The 18,833-nt window shown below is 35.7% G+C and overlaps 1 protein-coding gene across 10 annotated transcripts in view; it reads right to left on the bottom strand.

The window, feature by feature from the left end:
- Positions 1-18,833, bottom strand: part of TCF12 (transcription factor 12) — a 373,993-nt gene that overhangs the window by 351,118 nt on the left and 4,042 nt on the right. The window lies entirely within an intron of this gene.

Genomic DNA, 18,833 nt, shown 5'->3' with positions numbered 1-18,833 from the left:
ACCATTCTATGCTGTTTAGATTTGTTTAGATTTGGCTTATATTTTCATAATTTTTCAAAAGTAGTTTAAAAAGAAATTTTTTCTGTCACTTACTCATAAGCTCTCAAAGTGAATTTAAAATTCAACACTTTCTCCCCACATGAAAATCACTATAAATAGACATAATACAACTTCCTCTGGAAACAATACTTCCACACCTGACCAGACAACTTCATTTTAAAAAGCCAACAAAAGTCTTTAAAAGAAGGAATTGGAGGGGAATGTAAAATCAACCACCTCGTTTTACAAAATCTGAAGACTCACTTTGAATTTTGCCTGAAATCCATTTACTTATACCTAAACCAGGGAAGCCATACTAAAATATTTGTTATTGGTCCAATACCAGAGCAACTTGTTCATCTTACATCAGAGCACTAAACAAATGCTTTCCTAGAGTTTCCCAAGACTATTTTTATATTGAAATACACTGTTTACCATACGTTCTTCTAAACCTAGAAAACAGTTGAAAACTCCAAATTCCCAGGAGTTTTGGATGCCAAGAAAATATTTTCTTACCACAACCCAGTCTAAGGATTATTTTCAACATAAAAAGTTCTAAAAAATCAGGTACACTGTTTACCATACGTTCTTCTAAACTTAAAAAAGTTGAAAACTCCAAATTCCCAGGAGTTTTGGATGCCAAGAAAATATTTTCCTACCACAACCCAGTCTAAGGATTATTTTCAACACAAAAAGTTCTAAAAAATCAGGTACTCTTTAATCAATGAGATAGTCAATGAAAACAGTTAGATTATTATTAAATGTTAACAAAAGCTCTTTTCTGAACTTTCTTGCTATTCAGTGAACATCTTTACCAAAAAGTGTCATTTATATTTTTGAAATGTGTTTACAAACACAGCTTTGTTTCACAAAATTCAAAAATACAAAGCCTCCATTCAAATCATAAAAATACCAATTATCTCATCTTAGACTCACTGAATAAATGCAAACCTGCTCCTTTCACAGGGAGCAAACGGGCACTTTGAGAGAAAAATCAACCATAATTCTGTAAAGGTGGCATCTGAAAAATCTATACGAGTTTTACAAACAATGAAAATTACTGTTTGAAATAGAAAACCATGCTCTATCAGACTACACAAGAAAACAGACTCTACATATTTCAGAGGTAAGCTATAGGAGATCTGAGTCATGTAAACGAGCAGATAAAGTGGCTTTAAGTAAGTGAGAAGCTTATAATGGAGAAATTCTGTTCTAAGGTAGATTACTGAGATGAGAATTTTTACTACCTTTATCACACAGATCACATCTCCAGCTTGATACAGCTCTAGATCTCTCCTCACAAAACTCCTTAACCTTCAATTGATGTTTCCCTCAAAACAAGCTTTTTCCAAACTCCACATACAAGGGTAGGATTTTAGTTCCAAATTATATCAGAGTAATCAACTCAAGTTCTAGTTTAAAAAAAAAAAAAAAGATAAAAGATACAATCGCCAAAGATAGCATGTTTAGATCTTCAAACTAATGTCAAAATAGGAAGATAACATATTTTCTACAGTTGACAAAAGCAGCTTTAGCCCCAAAATCTACAAATGAAGATGATTTAGAAACATTTAGGGGCTCCTGGGTGGTGTAGTGTCCAATTGGTGGACACAATTAAGTGTCCAACTCTTGGTTTCGGCTCAGGTTGTGATCTCAGGGTCATGAGATTGAGCCCAGAGCGGAACCTGTTTGAGATTCTCTCTCCCTCTCTAAAATAAATAAATCTTTAAAAAAAAAAAAAAAAAGGAAACATGGTTAGTATAAGATGGTGGTTCACCTTTCTATCACAAATTAAGCGAGGAAGTCAATGGACTCCATTCCATTAAATAAGATCATCTTTTTCTGCTCTTATGGATGTTTTCCCACAACTACTATAATGCTAGACCATATAACCTCTCTTCCATGGCTCAACCCAACTAGCAAAAATCAGGATTGTTTTAAGGAAATACCACTTCCAAGGTTTTGGCTATCAACTGGTTTCCAGACTGTGGTAAAATGTTTCCTATAAGACCTCATACAACAGATCTCTCCTACCCCATCAATCCCAGCCATCAGACAAGCCGTTCTCCCCACAAGCTGACATCACTAAAGAACAAAAGTGACACATACCTTGTGAAAAGAAAACACTATGAAACTATCACTTCCTTTTTGCTTTTCAGAGCAACGGCTAGCTATATGGTTTGGTAGAGTCAGACATATTCACATACAACCTCGATGACTTTACCACTTGGACACTTCCTGCTCATCCTTGATATTTAAATGTGGAGTCCTGGATGAGCTAATAAGATCTTTTCAAAAGAAATAAGAGAATAGGTGAAACATTCTAACAAATAAACACCGCAGGTCTCCACTTTGCTAATCCACACAAGTTCATGCTTCTTTCAAACCTCACCATGAAGCTGATGCTAGAAAAGAAAAACACAATATAGGCAATTTAACTTAGGGAATTTAATCTTTCTTTCCACCAACCTATCACACATCTCCAAACTTAAAAACAGTCCATCACCAGGTAATTTACTGACCTCAAAGCAAGGTGCTTTGCAGAAATACAAACGTAAAACACTATCTTTGCTTTCAGGGAGTTAATAACCTACTTAACATACACATAATTTTTTTAAAAATGACAAAATTCTAAAGACTTTTAGGCTAAAAAGAATTCAGATCACTGAGTTCAAGTCCTACAAACAGAAATCCTGTGTTCAGTATTTAAGAGAAGCAGGCTTCAGTATTCTTTTAAACTACAGGATTAGACTCAAGGGGCTGTCGAGCTACAATAACTGATTAAACTCAAAGTCTACTGGCCCTAACTGCCAAACTGACCCTAGCTTTGTCTGCAGGAGCAAAAAAAGAAATCCTTTACCCAAAAAACTTTAAAATACTAGAAGTCACACTTCTACAAAACTGTGCCTGGAAATGGCTGGAAAAGATTTTATAAAGGAAAGGCGGTTCAAATGGTACAAGAATGACAAGAAAGTATTCCAGTTTCGGAAAAAAGAATAACCAGAGGCAAGAGGTCAGATAGGAGACCAGTTTAACTGAACCATACAATTCAGACTGGAAGAAGTGACTAGAAAACTAGCTAAAGCAAGTTCCTATCAGATTATTAAAGAACTTAAATGCCAAGAGGAGACTTTTTATTGTTTTTGTTTTTATTTAAGACTTTATGTATTTATTGGGGGAGGGGGGCAGGGAACAGAGGGAGAAAGAGAACTTTACGCAGGTTTCATGTCTAGCACAGATCCCAATGCTGGGCTGAATCTCACAATCCTAAAATCATGACCAGAGCTGATATCAAAAGTCAGATGCTCAACCACCTGAGCCACACAGGTGCCCCCTTTTCATTGTTTGGATAGCCAACAGGGAACAAATCTGACACGAATCACAAGATGAAAATGCTTTAAAAATATGAGGATTAAAATATATATATATAAAGATTGTGTTATGGACTTGTGTCCCCCCAGAATTCATCTACAGAAGCTAGTATTTGGAGGTCAGACCTTTGGGAGATAATTAGGGGTAAAGTAAGTCATAACAGTAGAGCTACTATGATGAGATTAGTGTCCTTATAAGAAAAGACATCATAGAGGGGCAGCCTGGGTGGCTCAGCAGTTTAGCGCCACCTTCAGCCCAGGGCCTGATCCTGGAGACCCGGGATCAAATGCCATGTCGGGCTCCCTGCATGGGGCCTGTTTCTCCCTCTGCCTGTATCTCTGTCTCGGTCTCTGTGTATCTCTTGTGAATAAATAAAATCTTAAAAAAAAAAAAAAGAAAAGACACCATACAATTTTCTCTCCTACAATCCCTCTCCATACACATTAAGAAAAAACTGTAAGAACAAAACAAGAAAAAAAAAAAAAAGAACAAAACAAGAATGGCCATCTGTAATCCAAGAAGAGTCAGTATCAGAATCTGACCATGCTGGGCTCAGACTTCCAGCCTCTAAAATTATCAGAAAATAAACTGCTATTGTTTAAGCCACCCAGTCTGTGTTATTTTGTTATGGCAGCTTAGCAGACAAGATTGGAAAAGAGAGCAAATGGACACAAGGAGCCCCAGTAAGGAGACTACTGCAATATCTAGCAGTAGAGTACCAGATCAGAGCCGGCAGCAGGCATGCAGAAGCCATCAATTACCTAAGGAAAAAAATAAGCTACTTTACCTGGCCCCAGAGTGCTGAGAAGTTATATTCAGAAACCCTTAATCTCCATTCCCAAAAGTCCCTGTTCTGCTGTCTCACCTACCATCTACTCCCACATCATTGTAATTTAATATAGATCTTTCAAGGAAGGATTAGGAATTCATGGAGGGCCCGGTATCTCAGTCAGTTAAGCGTCCGCTTTCAGCTCAGGTCATGATCCAAGTGTCCTGGGATCAAGCCCTACACTGGGACCTCTGCTCATTCTCTCTCTCACTCTCTCTCATATAAATAAAATCTTAAAAAAAAAAAAGGCATTCTTACAATGGGAAATGGAGAAACAGAAGGCCCCAGAACTTTCTTGACATCAGCTAAGTGGCTGTCAAATCATGCTATAACCCAAACCCAGTCATTGTCTTATCCCGAAGAATTATTAGCAAATAGCTCCTATAGAATGTACAAGTCCACAGACCTCCATCAAAATCACCCTAATAGGCCTAGTGGCTCTGGGTTCTATGGAGTTTGAATTTGCTGATGTCCTTCTTTAAAATAAAGTGAAAAATTCTAAATACAATCTCATAAACACATACATACAAGTCAGGGAAACACATACATTGAGTCAGGGAAAGCCTCAATATTTCCCAATAACAGGTAGGCCAGGTGTTTTATATAACTAGGCAAGCACACTAAATGGAAAGCAGTATTAGGACCTGGGCAAGCCCTCATCTTCCCTAATCAAACATGCTAGAAACAGTAGCATTATCGGACAGTTCAGAGCCCTGATACCTTGTCATTTATGGATAAAACTTATACCTTTCTGCTTCAAGCACGGCATATAGAAGGAAGTTCTACTCGCACTTCCCAACCTCATCCTTGCAATCTCTTGTCCTCCCTGGGGAATATACATACCAAGGCCACTAGAACCCATACTTTTAAATCTTTAAAATGTTAACTCTTAGTGACACTAAAGTTTTGTTCAAATTACTGTTCAAACAAAGCAAAAGCAGACTATTCCTAAGAACCATTCAGCTGTCACACCTACTTAAGCCTGGGATTAACCTTGTCACTACAAGAGATCCTCAACAAGCATTTAAAACAACTTAGCTGAGAATAAAGGATTCAGGGATACTAATTTTTGGGCTCCATGGTTTGGGATATAATTAAGAGTTATAACAAAGAATATGCATGAGAATTTCACTTTTCTGCCTTAACATCCCCCACCTAACCAAAAAGAGAAAGAATTCACTTGAAGGATGTAGAAATTTTGAGCATTAACTACTATAAGGAGTTTCTTTTTTTTTTTTTTTATTTTTTTATTTTTATTTATGATAGTCACACAGAGAGAGAGAGAGGCAGAGACATAGGCAGAGGGAGAAGCAGGCTCCATGCACTGGGAGCCCGACGTAGGATTCGATCCCAGGTCTCCAGGATCGCGCCCTGGGCCAAAGGCAGGCGCTAAACCGCTGCGCCACCCAGGGATCCCCTATAAGGAGTTTCTTACCTCTCAACCACCTGATGTAATCTTGAGTAAGTGTAAGAAATGTATGAGATTTGTATGAATAGTCATTCCCTCCATATATAATTATGAGCTTAGAATCCCTTCAAGAGTTGCTATGCCACCTAACATAATAAGGCAACTGATATTTGTACACAACTGTTAAGTCTACACATTTTAGAATTTCCTTAAAAATTACTTAACTTGATCACTATCACAACCCCTAGGGCAGTATTTTTATTTTCCTTATTTTGTACATTAGATAAACAAGCTAAGAGAAGTTAACATACTGCCCTAAGATCACAGATCTAGTAAACGATAAAACCAACACTGAACCAAAACTTTGTGACTCCAAACCCCTCTTTTCAATATACAACAATGTGTCTCTATTCTCTACCACCTTAAATGTAAACAAACCATCCTACAAAGACCAACTAAAAACAACCAGGTATTACTAGGTGCTCTCTTCAAAGATCTACAGATGCCCTTCAACAAAATGAAAGCCCAGTCTACTTTTAAATAAATGAAAATACAAAATGGGACTAATCAACCCCACTCAATACTATAAAAGTTAGCATTCATCTCTTCATTTTAATGCACTGAAAGTTCTGTTCCCAAAATTAAATTTTAACTTCCATTAAAATCTCTTCTGTATATGTTTAATAACATTTTTAAACTACACTTGGAATAACTACTTTCCATCTGCTTTTACTTGCCTTTAGAACTAAATAAACATAAATCTTTGAAAAGGGGTAAGTGAAAATAAAGAATTTTCCATACTATGGAACAACCATTCTTTCTTAGGACTCAACTAAATAATAGCTGGGACTATTCCAGTATCTTACAACTCTCAAATTTCATCTTCTTCCCAAGGCACAAAGTCTGATGACAGCTGGACAATAAGACCACACACACAAAGAATTACACTCTCCTGAAGACATTTCAGGTTGTAACTATTTATATTTAATATCTTGTAATACTTTTTTAAAAGTTTTATTGTATAAAGGCTTTGATTATTGTTTTCTTTTTAATAAAAATAAATTTTGAAGCACTTTATTTTTGGAGAATATCAACATAACACCACTTAAATCTCCTTTTACAACAACAAATTTTAAAGATTTCTGGAGATATTAAATTCCTCCTCAAGACAAACCTTGCCCTGGTGTAGATTGGTATCAGTGCAGGTGCAACTACAACTCATCAGTTTGCTACTTCTGAAGGGCAATGAGAAACCACAGGCAAATGTGTATCACTGTTGATTTCTCTATTTCCTCTGCAAAATGAAGTTACCAACTTCCTATAAGAATTATGAAGAAAACAATGTATGACTAAACATTTACAAAATACTTTATTAATTTTTTTTCCCAACAGTTAGACTCCTCCTTCAGTCATTCACTGAGCAAAGTCCTACTACTATTACAAGTTTTAAACCTCCACTGTCAAACTCAGAGTCTGCTCATTGTGGCACTGCAAGAAATTATATAAATAGGAAGACAAGACAGATCCTGGCTATATGGCCTGTTCTGTGTTCCTACAGCAGAGCATCTCAAACCCCTACAAACTAAGTGGATTAAATTATTCAATTATTTTATTATTTAATCTAGTTATTTGAGTTTACTTGTTTAAGTATTCATGGTTCCTGAGACAGCATTACTGGGAATACTACAGGGAATAGGTTTGCAAGGCAACCAAAGTCCGAATAGCCAACTGACAGGCCCCTCAAAACATACACAACAAATTAGTTTCATTGCTACTTTCATAGTTTTTATTAATAATAGGACCGAGCCAATGACAGGCTACTGAGGAAAATTTCATACGCTCATTAAAATCACAATTTGTTTACGATGGAAATGCCTTTAATAGTATACTGCAATAAACAAACAACATGCTACAAATCTATAAAGACTTTTTTAACCAATACAAAAGAAGAGAATAAAATCATCAAAGACTGATTTTGTTATCTGTGCCATATGAAACTGTATCTTAGCTCCTACTTTTCTTCATGAAGATGAGATGACTTGGTAGGATTTTCTTCTCCATTTGTCCTCATGCAACAGTTAAAAGTGGGTATGGTCAGGGCTGAGGTTTCCTTTTGAAGGTGATCACATAGTGCTAGTTTTACATATTATTTATGTATATACATATAATTATTTATACTTGGGTTTATGTATCTGTATGCAAATACAGACTGTTAGCACACTGACAGTCCTGTTAGCACACTGAAAATTCCCACGCAAACTGACCAGGGAAATATCAGTACACTCCTTGGCCCAAAAGATGAAAAGCTGTGTCTCTCCTCAAAATAGAAACGGATTCCCTAAATCAATGTACCAGCCAAAATACTCAAATATAAAGCTCAGCATGAAAAGCCAAATTCCAAGAAGAACTTGGGAGTTTGTAATTTCCTTTATATTAACAAATTCACCACCATTATTTTTTCTGTATTTAAAATAACAAATTCTCTGGTCTAGACTTTCAGTCCAAAAAAAGAAATTCTTTTTTTAAGTTGTAAACAATACCTGGGAGACACACACCAAGGGTGGGAGGTGGGGGGATGTGTGTGGCTATAATACTTTTTCAAAAATCCATGGGGACAAGTAGATTTTAGAATTCACTTTTTCAAATTTAAAAAAAGAAATACAGTGCACATACTATACATTACAAATCACTTCCAGTACCTAGTAATCATAAAAGAACTAGGAAAACAAACTGTCAACAGCCTCCCTTCAGAGAAGATCAGATTTTGCCACTAAAATAATTTATGCTGAATTTAAAGGAAAAATTTTGATTCAGACTTTCCTGGACTTCAAAATCACAAATCAGAGATTGTGGACCTTTGGCAGGTGAAAGGTGGTCTTGACATATAATAATTAATTATTTATGCCCTAGAATAAAAAGAACTAGGTGATGCTTAAACATTTAGTATATTTAGTATGGTCCTGAAATGGCTCTAATTACTTGCCTACTTGGGCATAATCAGGGGCACCTGGGTGGCAATTGGGCATCTGCCTTTGGCTCAGGTCATGATCCCGGGATCCTGGGACGGAGCCTGCATGGAGCTCCCTGCTCTTCAGGGGGCCTGCTTCTCCCTCTCCCTGCAGCATCCTCTGCTTGTGCTCTCTCACACTCTCTCTCTCTCTCTCAAATAAATAAAATCCTTAAATAAATGAATGAATGAATGAATAAATGAATGAATGAATGAATGAATGAATGAATTCAAGCTCTCTGGAAGTTCACACCAAGAGAATGAACATGAAACAACTTTCCCCTTAAACTTTAAATTGAGACCAACACTGAAAAACATTTTCTAAAACCTTAGCATGTCAATGCCAAGCAGACAAAGGGCCTCTGACAAGATGACAAAGTCAGCTAGATACAGTAGGGCTTCCAAATAGCAAATCTGGGGTACCTGGGTGGCTCAGTCGGTTAAGTGTCTTCCTTTGGCTCAGGTCATAATCGCAGGGTCCTGAGACAGAGCCCTGCATCTGGCTTCCTATTCAGTAGGGAGCCTGCTTGTCCCTCTCTCTCTCTGCCTGTCACTCCCCTCTGCTTGTGTTCTCTCTGTGTGTCAAATAAATAAATAGTCTTTAAAGCAAAAACCTAAGAGGACCTGCTAACTCAGGTTTTTGCTATTTGAGGACCTACACAAACTGATTCTCTAAATTAACTTGAGGCCAAATCACACTTCTGCCATAAGCTCAAAGTGAAGCCTCACATTTTTTCCTCTCTAGTGATAAAGCAAACCTTTTATTTATCCTCAACAACCTCAAAACAACACATGCCTCAAGGACCGAGAAGCCTGATGACTGTAATTCCCTCCTAGCAGGATCCCTGCAGTGCTCCACCACTACTCACAACTCTTGCTGAGAGAAGGAGCACATTTGCTCATTGACTGGAGCTGCATGATCATATTAAATTCAACCTGTGTTCTCTACATTAACCACCAATGAAGTGGCAGACTAGTAATCGTGAGTTGATCCTGCTCATTTCAAAGCCTCACAATGGCTACCTGGTAAAACCACCAGAAGAAAATCAACAATTTTTAAAGGGAAGTTCCCAAAGAGACTTCCCTTGGATAACTGGAATAATCTTTCAAATTTAGACAACTCCCTCAGTACAAATTCAGGCACTTTCCTAGCACCTACAACAGATGTGACAAAATGACACCTTCAGCCAACATTTTTAATACACAAAAACATGGTACGATGTGGTAGTGGTTGTTTTTTTTTTAAAAAAGCAATCTCTTCTGTCCTGCACCTTATCTTAAATTTTTATTACTTTATTTTGAAAATTTCATCCCTGAGTCACTACCCAATGCAATAAAAATTAGCAACCAATCCCTAATCTGTTTACAGTGTGATCTTTAAATATGATCTTTATGTCCCCAAATCAGCTCAGAGTAGCTTGGATGACTCATCATAGTCTTTATGAAAGCACATTTTTAACATGGAATAGAGCACATTTCAAACATGGAGCAAAAAACAAACAAAAACCCAAAACCTAAAAACCCAAAGACCTCTCTATAAAAATATACATGTTCTTCTCAAGTCATGGACCTGTTAGAAATTACAAGATGACAAAGAGAAAACAAGGGCTCAAAAAACAAATGACATTACTAACAATTTTCTCCGTGCTTTTTATGGAATAACAAATTCCTCCCTACCAAAACCATTTGCCCCCTAACGTAATGATCCCTTTTCACAGACTTCTTTGGAAGCAAGAGAAGATCCACTAACAAAGACAGCTGAATAATACGCTCTAGAACTGGGCTTCTCATTAAAGAAAGGATACTTACTATAGGCCTGCATTCTACTCCACCTTTGTCCCTAATCCCAAAGATACAATGCAAAACATAAGGAAGGCAATGCTATAAGCTAACTAACCATGGTGCATGCTCCTAGAGCCTCAGTTTTTCTGATTATGATTAATTAAAACATATTTATATTACAACACATATGTTTGTGCTTAGGAGCAGAAAGTAAAATGCACATACATTTTTAAGATAAATTTCTTTTGCTCACTTGTAATGCGTTGCTTCAGGCTACCAGGAGAGTTTCTGTTCCTTCTCCTCTGCTATTAAGAAAGAAATTGGAGAAGCTCTATTCTAGAGACTCTTAACATTCTCTCCAACCTGTCTTCCAGCTATTCTATCCTCTCAGATCACATAATTTTTATTTTACTTATTTATTTAGTCTACATCTCATTCCAGAAAGAATTTCAAATAGCTTGAGAGAGCATATGAAGAAAACACTACATCTAAGTGGCAACACTTTAGCATGGTAAAGGGTTTGCAAAAGGTGTACACATTTCTGTCTACCATTCCACACTATATATATCTAATCTACAAAGTAATAGTATTAAGAAGAAATCAACTGCAAGGGAAAAAAAAGGGGGGTAAAGTTCTTAGGTACCTGATACCCTTTCAAAACTTCTCTTCTAAAGGGAAAAAAAAATTTTATTTTAAAAAACTACTGCCTGATTTCTTCTTTGATTTCTTCTTAGATTTCTGACAATATATATTTAATTTTATGGCACTGAAAAACAACTTTGATAGGTTACCCTTGTGAAGGCATTTCCTCGTAGTTCAATAAACACTGCCTGTAATACTGGTTATAACTATTACTATTAATTATTAATATTATCATTAGTATTACTTAAGAAGATACCACAATAATAACGGCAGCTACCATTTTGGGGGGGGGGCGGAAGGGTTGGGAGAGGGAGAGAGAATTTTTTTTTTAAGATTTTATTTATTTATTCATGAAAGACACACACACACACACACACACACACACACACACAGAGAGGCAGAGACACAGGCAGAGGGAGAAGCAGGCTCCATGCAGGGAGCCCGACATGGGACTCGATCCGGGGTCTCCAGGATCATGCCCTGGGCTGAAGGTGGCACTAAACTGCTGAGCTTTTCCCGGGCTGCCCAGGGAAAGAATCTTAAGCAGACTCTATACCCAGCACAAAGCTGGACACAGGACGGGACCCTGAGATCATGACCTGAGCCAAAATTAAGAGTCAGACAGCTAACCCACTGGTCCATCCAGGCACTCCTGGCAGCAACCATTTTTCAAGCTGATGTGTAGCAGGCCATACATAAAGATAATCTTATTTGATCCTCAAAAATTTTGAGGGTAGGCAGCATCAGCCACTTTTCACAAAAAAAGTATGCTCAGGTCATTTAAATGACTTGCCAAAGGCTACCCTGCTAATAAGTTGCAAAGCAGTGATTCCAATCCAGCTCTTTGGTTCCTGAGCCCAATTCCTCCCACTATCCTACAGTGCCTCTCTTAAGAATTCAAGGGCTCTCTCACTGATAGACTCCATTAGATTCCATTCCATTTCAATAGGCACAGGTCAAAGAATGACAGAAATTCCCCCCAGTTACTGCACACAAAATTATATAGAAACAGACTGTAAATCTCTACATACTGTCATCTTACACTCCATTCATATACAAATAAAAATTGTATTTTTACATTAAATAATTATCCAAAGTCACTAATTTTACACATCTAACTCCACCATTAACATCAATCCTCGGCCTGATAATTTATCTCCCTCTGAGTTCATTTCCCTAAGGGTATTCATTCACTCTCTTAGCTTTAATTATAACTTGCAGGCACAAAAAACAAAATCTACATCTATCCAAAGGAAACTGAAGTGTGGATAGAAATATATGTATGTACAAAAAGGTGTTCACTACATTTTTATAATAACAAAAAAGCAAATTAACAAACACAATCCCTAAATGTAAGCAGTAAAAGAACAGATTTGTTAAGTTACCCTATACCCATTCCACGTAATATTATACAATTTTAAACCAAGTTTATAAAGAATCTTTAAGTGCATGAGGAAAATGTTCATTAAGTAAAATTTAAAAAAGAGGACACAAATTGAAAACATCATTAAGCAAACCATCATCTCAACTTTTCTTTTTTTTTTTAATTTTTATTTATTTATGATACAGAGGGGGGGGGAGGGGCAGAGACACAGGCAGAGGGAGAAGCAGGCTCCATGCACCGGGAGCCCGATGTGGGATTCGATACCAGGTCTCCAGGATCGCGCCCTGGGCCAAAGGCAGGCGCCAAACCGCTGAGCCACCCAGGGATCCCTCAACTTTTCAAACACAGGACTAACAGGAAAAACAAAAACCAAATGGAAATAAATCAAAACATAACAATTTTCTCTGGACAGGGAAATAATGGGTATTCTTTTCCTTTGTCGCTTTTTCTGTTTTCCAACTTTCTTTTCAATGATGACTATTAATTTTATAAGCAAAAAAGAGCTGCTGTTGTTTTTTTTAACCAACATCTTTAACTCCTCTCCTGGCACTTCTGTCTCATAAATCCCAAAATTAGCCAGAAGAGTCCCAGGTCATGTGAAATTTAAAATCCTCAAAACAATTCAGCATCTTTATTTCCTCCAGCATTACCACACTCCAGTTATGCTACAACTGCAACCTTAAGTCATTTCTCTTACCTACAGAAATCCAATTCTTCAAATTCCGTCAATCCTTTCATTCTGGTATTTTTCCTTCCTTCTCCGTATTTTAACATCAAGTCCAACCTTCACCAGCCACTCATCCCTATATTAGCACATCTGCTTTCCTTATTCTATTGTCTAAGCACTAATAATTCACTCCACCACAGCTAACTAGGTGCCAGGCACTGTTCTTCCTTGGAGCTTTACCTGTACTAACTCAATTAATATTCATAACCACCCTGTGAAGATAGCTACTATTTTTAGTCACGTTTTACAGATTAAGAAACAGAAGCACAGAGAGGTTAGGTAATTCACCCAAGATCACCCAGCTAGTAAGTGGCAATGACTGGATTTGAAGATAATACATTCTGGCTCAGATAATAGTATATAAATATGAGCTCTTCCAAGAGTGCAGTGGTGATCAATAAAAACCAACTTCTCTTTTCCTGAACTGTATAGCCCTTTGGAGCAAGTCGAATTCCCATTTCCGAGTCTATTTTCATGCTACCCCACTTCTGGGAGGACAATTCTTCTCTTCCCTAACTCATTTTCCATATCTCCTTTAAAAATCAACTCTAAATCCAACATCTCTGAGTTTTCCTTAAATCAGTTCCCTGACTTCTCAGCTCATCCTTATTCTCACAGACTCAATCGAAACTATATTAATGTGTAGTTGTTGACATTTTATATGTCACAGAGGTTTCCCTCACAATTTTACATTTTAGCATTCTATCCATATAATGCCTCCTTTTTTGGCCCCTGTCCTACTCCATTTCCCACCTTCCTAAAAGCTACTAGAATAGCAGGCTGCCCCAAGTAGATACTGAATAAACATACAATTAATTGATAAATCTGAGATATGTACGGCTCAACTATTTAACAAGGGAAGTCATTCATTAGTCTTTTGAACGGACATATTTAAATGTTTGTCTTCTCATTTTATTCCCTAAACTCAAAAGCCATTAGATTTCTAATTGCAACATCCTCATCCAAAAAAATATATTCAAATGATACCCAAAAGCAGTCTTACTAATTTTTTTTTTCTTAAGTATCCCATATGCTGTCCAGAAATAGCCTGTTTTTCCAGGAGACTCCTTCTAATAGTGTTGCTTTACTCTCTTATGGCCAGAGCTATATCCAAGTCTTCCACACCACTAAGCAGGCAGTGACATTCCAGTCATGATTACCAATTGTTCAAGAATGGAAAAGACTATCTGCCTTCAATAAGAGATTATTCTAAACGGCCCCCATCAAATCTACAATGTGAAAGCAACTGTTTTTACACTTAAGGTTCAGTATGTTCAACTTTATCTTCCGATTCCAAAAAAATTATTTTAGAATTCAAAGAAAAAGATGTACTAAAGAACAATCTAAAAGACAGTTGAATTTGTATTTAAATTGTTAATGAAAATATTAAAAAAAATTCCTTATAGATATGCCTCACTATATGTTAACGAGTCTCATTATCTAATCAAATTGTTCTCCAAATCCATTATTAACCATGACCACTTAAAGGAACACTACAGAGACTGTTCTAAAAAGTACATAATACTCAGTTATAGTCTTATCTCTAATTTTTATTTTTTCCAAGTTGATATTTTCATATATAGCTTATCTCTAAAAGACTCCTTTGCTACTTAGCTTTTACCTTAAATGAGCAAACCATATTTATCCTAAAATATTATATTTTTCTTTACATGCCTACTGACCCTGCAGTATTCATCACTACAGCCTGCCAAGAGCAAATGTCCAATATGGTTCAGTTACTCACACAACACTACTAAATTTGAACAAGTGTGTATTACTAGACATTGTATTACAAATTTTAATACTGATAGGTACACACCATGAACCACACCCTACTCATTACCTTAAGATACCTTAATTGAAATGAACAAACCTAGTTTACCCTCCATATAAAATTATCATTCCTACCTGTAATACAGTTAAAACACACATTGATAACATTTTGGCTTTCTTTCTTGATTTTTTTCAAATGTTACAAATAATGCCACACAATCTGAAAAGTTCATTCCATGTTCAATACGCTGAGCAGGTGTTTACTAATCTTACCATGGATCTTCTTTGATTACTTGAGAAGTGGATGCAGTTATAAGAGGGAAACACCAGGGATCCTTGTGGTAATGGAAATATTTTTGTATCCTCACTGTATCACTGTCAATAACTTACTTCCAATATTGTACTACACTTTTGCAAGATGCTACTATTGTGGGAAATTTAGTAAAGTACACACAGGATCTCTGTATTGTTTCTTACAACTGCAAATGAATCTACAGTTATCTAGAAAAAAAAATTAAAAAACTTTAATTTAATGAAAATTCATTTTTTCTGGCCCTATATCAATACTTTCAAAAAGCATAAAGCCCATAAAAATGAAACATTTCCCCCAAAAAAGTGATCAGTAACTGAAGAATGAAAAACTGTATTCCTTTTAAAACTTAGGAGCTGGAAAATAGTTCTTACAATGATTTCCAAAAATTTTGGGCAAGAAAAAACTGTGTTACAAAAATCTGCATTGAGTAACAAAAAGTAAAGCTTTACTTGCTAAGTAAAACAACTTTCTGGAAATATCAAAGATAGACTCAATATATATAGATAGATAGCTTACAAAATGAATACAATCATTCCCTTCCAATATCTCTTACTACTTGGATTCAAAAACTTATAAAGGAAACTTTTTTTGGAATCCTATAAACATCTAAACTACTAAAAATTAAAACCAATACCACAATTTAGTACTATGCATTTAAACTCTGAAGTTGGAGGGAATACTGGATTTAAACACCTGAACTACTTCCATTTTATCGATCCTTTCAACAAGTTTTCTCCTGGGATCCCTGGGTGGCGCAGGGGTTTGGCGCCTGCCTTTGGCCCAGGGCGCGATCCTGGAGACCTGGGATCGAATCCCATATCGGGCTCCCGGTGCATGGAGCCTGCTTCTCCCTCTGCCTGTGTCTCTGCCTCTCTCTCTTTCTCTCTGTGTGACTATCATAAATAAATAAAAAAATTAAAAAAAAAAAAAAAAAACAAGTTTTCTCCTGATACTGGTTTAACATAACACAGTATCTCATTTTTAACTCCTACAGAGAGAAACACCTCTCAAGGTCACTGTAAGAACATCTCAGACTCTATCATACCAAAGAGACAAATTCAGTCTTATGATAATGCAAGAAAATTGACGCCTTGATGAAGAAATAGTATTGTAACAGATTTCTCCAGACAAGTAATATTAAATACATTTTCATCTTTTCCAATGACTTGAAGTGTCAGCTATCATACAAGGTGTTGGTTTGTTTTAGGAATAAGACTTTTTTAAAAATATGTTTTTTAAAACTATAAAATATATTGTACGCTTTCAGCTAAAAAAAAACCCTTAAATCTGTTCTATTATTTCTCAACAAAAAGCCCCATGTGAAATTAAGCCATCCTCAAAAAAAACGTAAGAAAGGAAAACATGCAACTACAGTTTTCATGAGGCAAAGACCTAGGGTTTTACAGTGTTACTCCAAATATAAAAAAACTCTATAACTTTTAAGTCAGCTCTTCAGAAAGAAAGATTGTTAGCTCCTTATATGCTGCAAATAAACAGGCATTAGGACGAATTATGTATCCTATCAAATCAGGATGAAGATTATTCAGATGTCAATAAAATATGTAAATACGTTTTTTTAAAATTGTTATTTATTTATGATAGACACACAGAGAGAGAGAGAGAGAGGCAGAGACATAGGCAGAGGGAGAAGCAGGCTCCATGCACCGAGAGCCCGACGTGGGATTCGATCCTGGGTCTCCAGGATCACGCCCTGAGCCAAAGGCAGGCGCTAAACCACTGCGCCACCCAGGGATCCCTAAAATATGTAAATAAAATAATACTGCTATACCAATTTCTTCTAGACATTCCCTTTAAGAAAACTGACTACAGAAAAACCACATCTACCAATATACTGATATAAAATAATCACTTATGCCATTATACTTTCCCAAAAATTTAAATCCACTAATTACTAAAGACCACTGCTTTTCTTTTTTTCTGGAATGTAAAACAAACCAGAGAGATAAATATAACTACATCCACTGAACATGTGTTTAAGTTCAAACTTTCAATGGGTAAGTAACAAATCTAACAGTATTAAAATTAAAAATTTCCTATTCCAAAGAATCAAATACTGTCTAACTAGTTCTGCAATATAGACAATTTTTTTCTTGGCATAATGCAACAGAAAGGCCCACAGAGTTCCAATGCCATGCTTATAATAATACATATCAAGTTCACACATACTTTTTAGTTTCACATGCTACATAAATCACAGGATAATTTTAAAAAATGAAAAAAATGTAATTGCCTTTATTCTAAAAACTGAAAAAAACATAATTGCCTTTATTCTAAAAACAAAGTATTTCTAATATCAAGTTTCTAAAGTTCATGTCCTTGATATCAATGAGTATCAGTTAAATATATTTTCTACAATTCAAGCTCAGTCTAGAACAGCAGTGTCACTACTCATTTAAAGAAATATATTAAGCATCTACTATGTATCAGACAAACTGAATTTGAAAGTGCTAGTAAAGAATTATTAGTTGCAAAAATTGAGATACACTCAAATCAGTAGTGAAGAAACGAATATGGCCTTCTACATTAATAATTTTTCCCCTCCCCAAAAAAGTGACAATTTTCAAATGATTACTAGTAAATGGGAAGGAGGTTAAGAATAGAGTTGGGGTTTGGCTGACATTTTATGATACCCTTTTGAATAAGGATAGTATCAGCCTTCAGCCTATTTTAAAACATAGGATAAATGAAGAATGTAGAACGAAAAAAAAGGAAAGTAAAATGTAGAATGCTTTTATTTTGCTTATTTGAAGTGTTAAAAAACATACTATATTCTACCCACAAGCTGTAATTTCACCATAAAAAATAAATTTTAATAAAATATGTCAGTCAACTATTTTTAAATTGAAACAAACACTTTTTAAATATAAAGTGGTATATAAGGTGTTATCAGTTATATTTCATTTTTTCCTGATATTTTGTTCTCTTAGTATCTTAAGAAACTGACTATCATTTTACTAGAGAAAATAAAAGCACCGGTCAAAGAGGAATTACTAAATTTCAGCCTAGGGATTTGACAGCTGGTTTTCTTAAGATGATGCTGTCCATGGCTTGCTTGCTTTCTTTCTTTCTTTTTTTTTTTTTTTTTTTTTTTTTTTTGAAAACTAAGGAATAAGTTTAACTTAAAAGAAAATCCTAGGTTTTGAACACTGTAATGTATCTTGCTTCTGGACTGTTTACTTTTGAAAACATGAGTTTAAATAAGTTAGAAAAACAAAAAAAATGCATATTTAAGAAATATGGGATAAGTGTTCATAATGGAACAGAGTAGTTATAAATATACATAAAGTAAATTTAAAGACCACAGCACCAGTATAGGAATAGGAATCTAACTTATTCGAAACATTGTCCTAATGTAATCTGAATGTGGAATTCAGTCATCTAATAGATGTCATTTGAAAATAAATCTCTCTATTCATTTATCTGTAACAGTCCTTTAACATAACTGTCCCCAAAATTGCTAATTTGCTGCAGACTTCCAAGGGAATGACCATCTTTTAAGTCTTACTGATTATTACTTGACTCAATTCCACTTTCCA

Source organism: Canis lupus, chromosome 32 (assembly GCF_048164855.1).
Source record: "Canis lupus baileyi chromosome 32, mCanLup2.hap1, whole genome shotgun sequence".
NCBI lineage: Eukaryota > Metazoa > Chordata > Mammalia > Carnivora > Canidae > Canis > Canis lupus.
The sequence above is the reverse complement of the archived record's forward strand: the minus strand, read 5'-3'. Positions and strand labels throughout refer to the sequence as shown.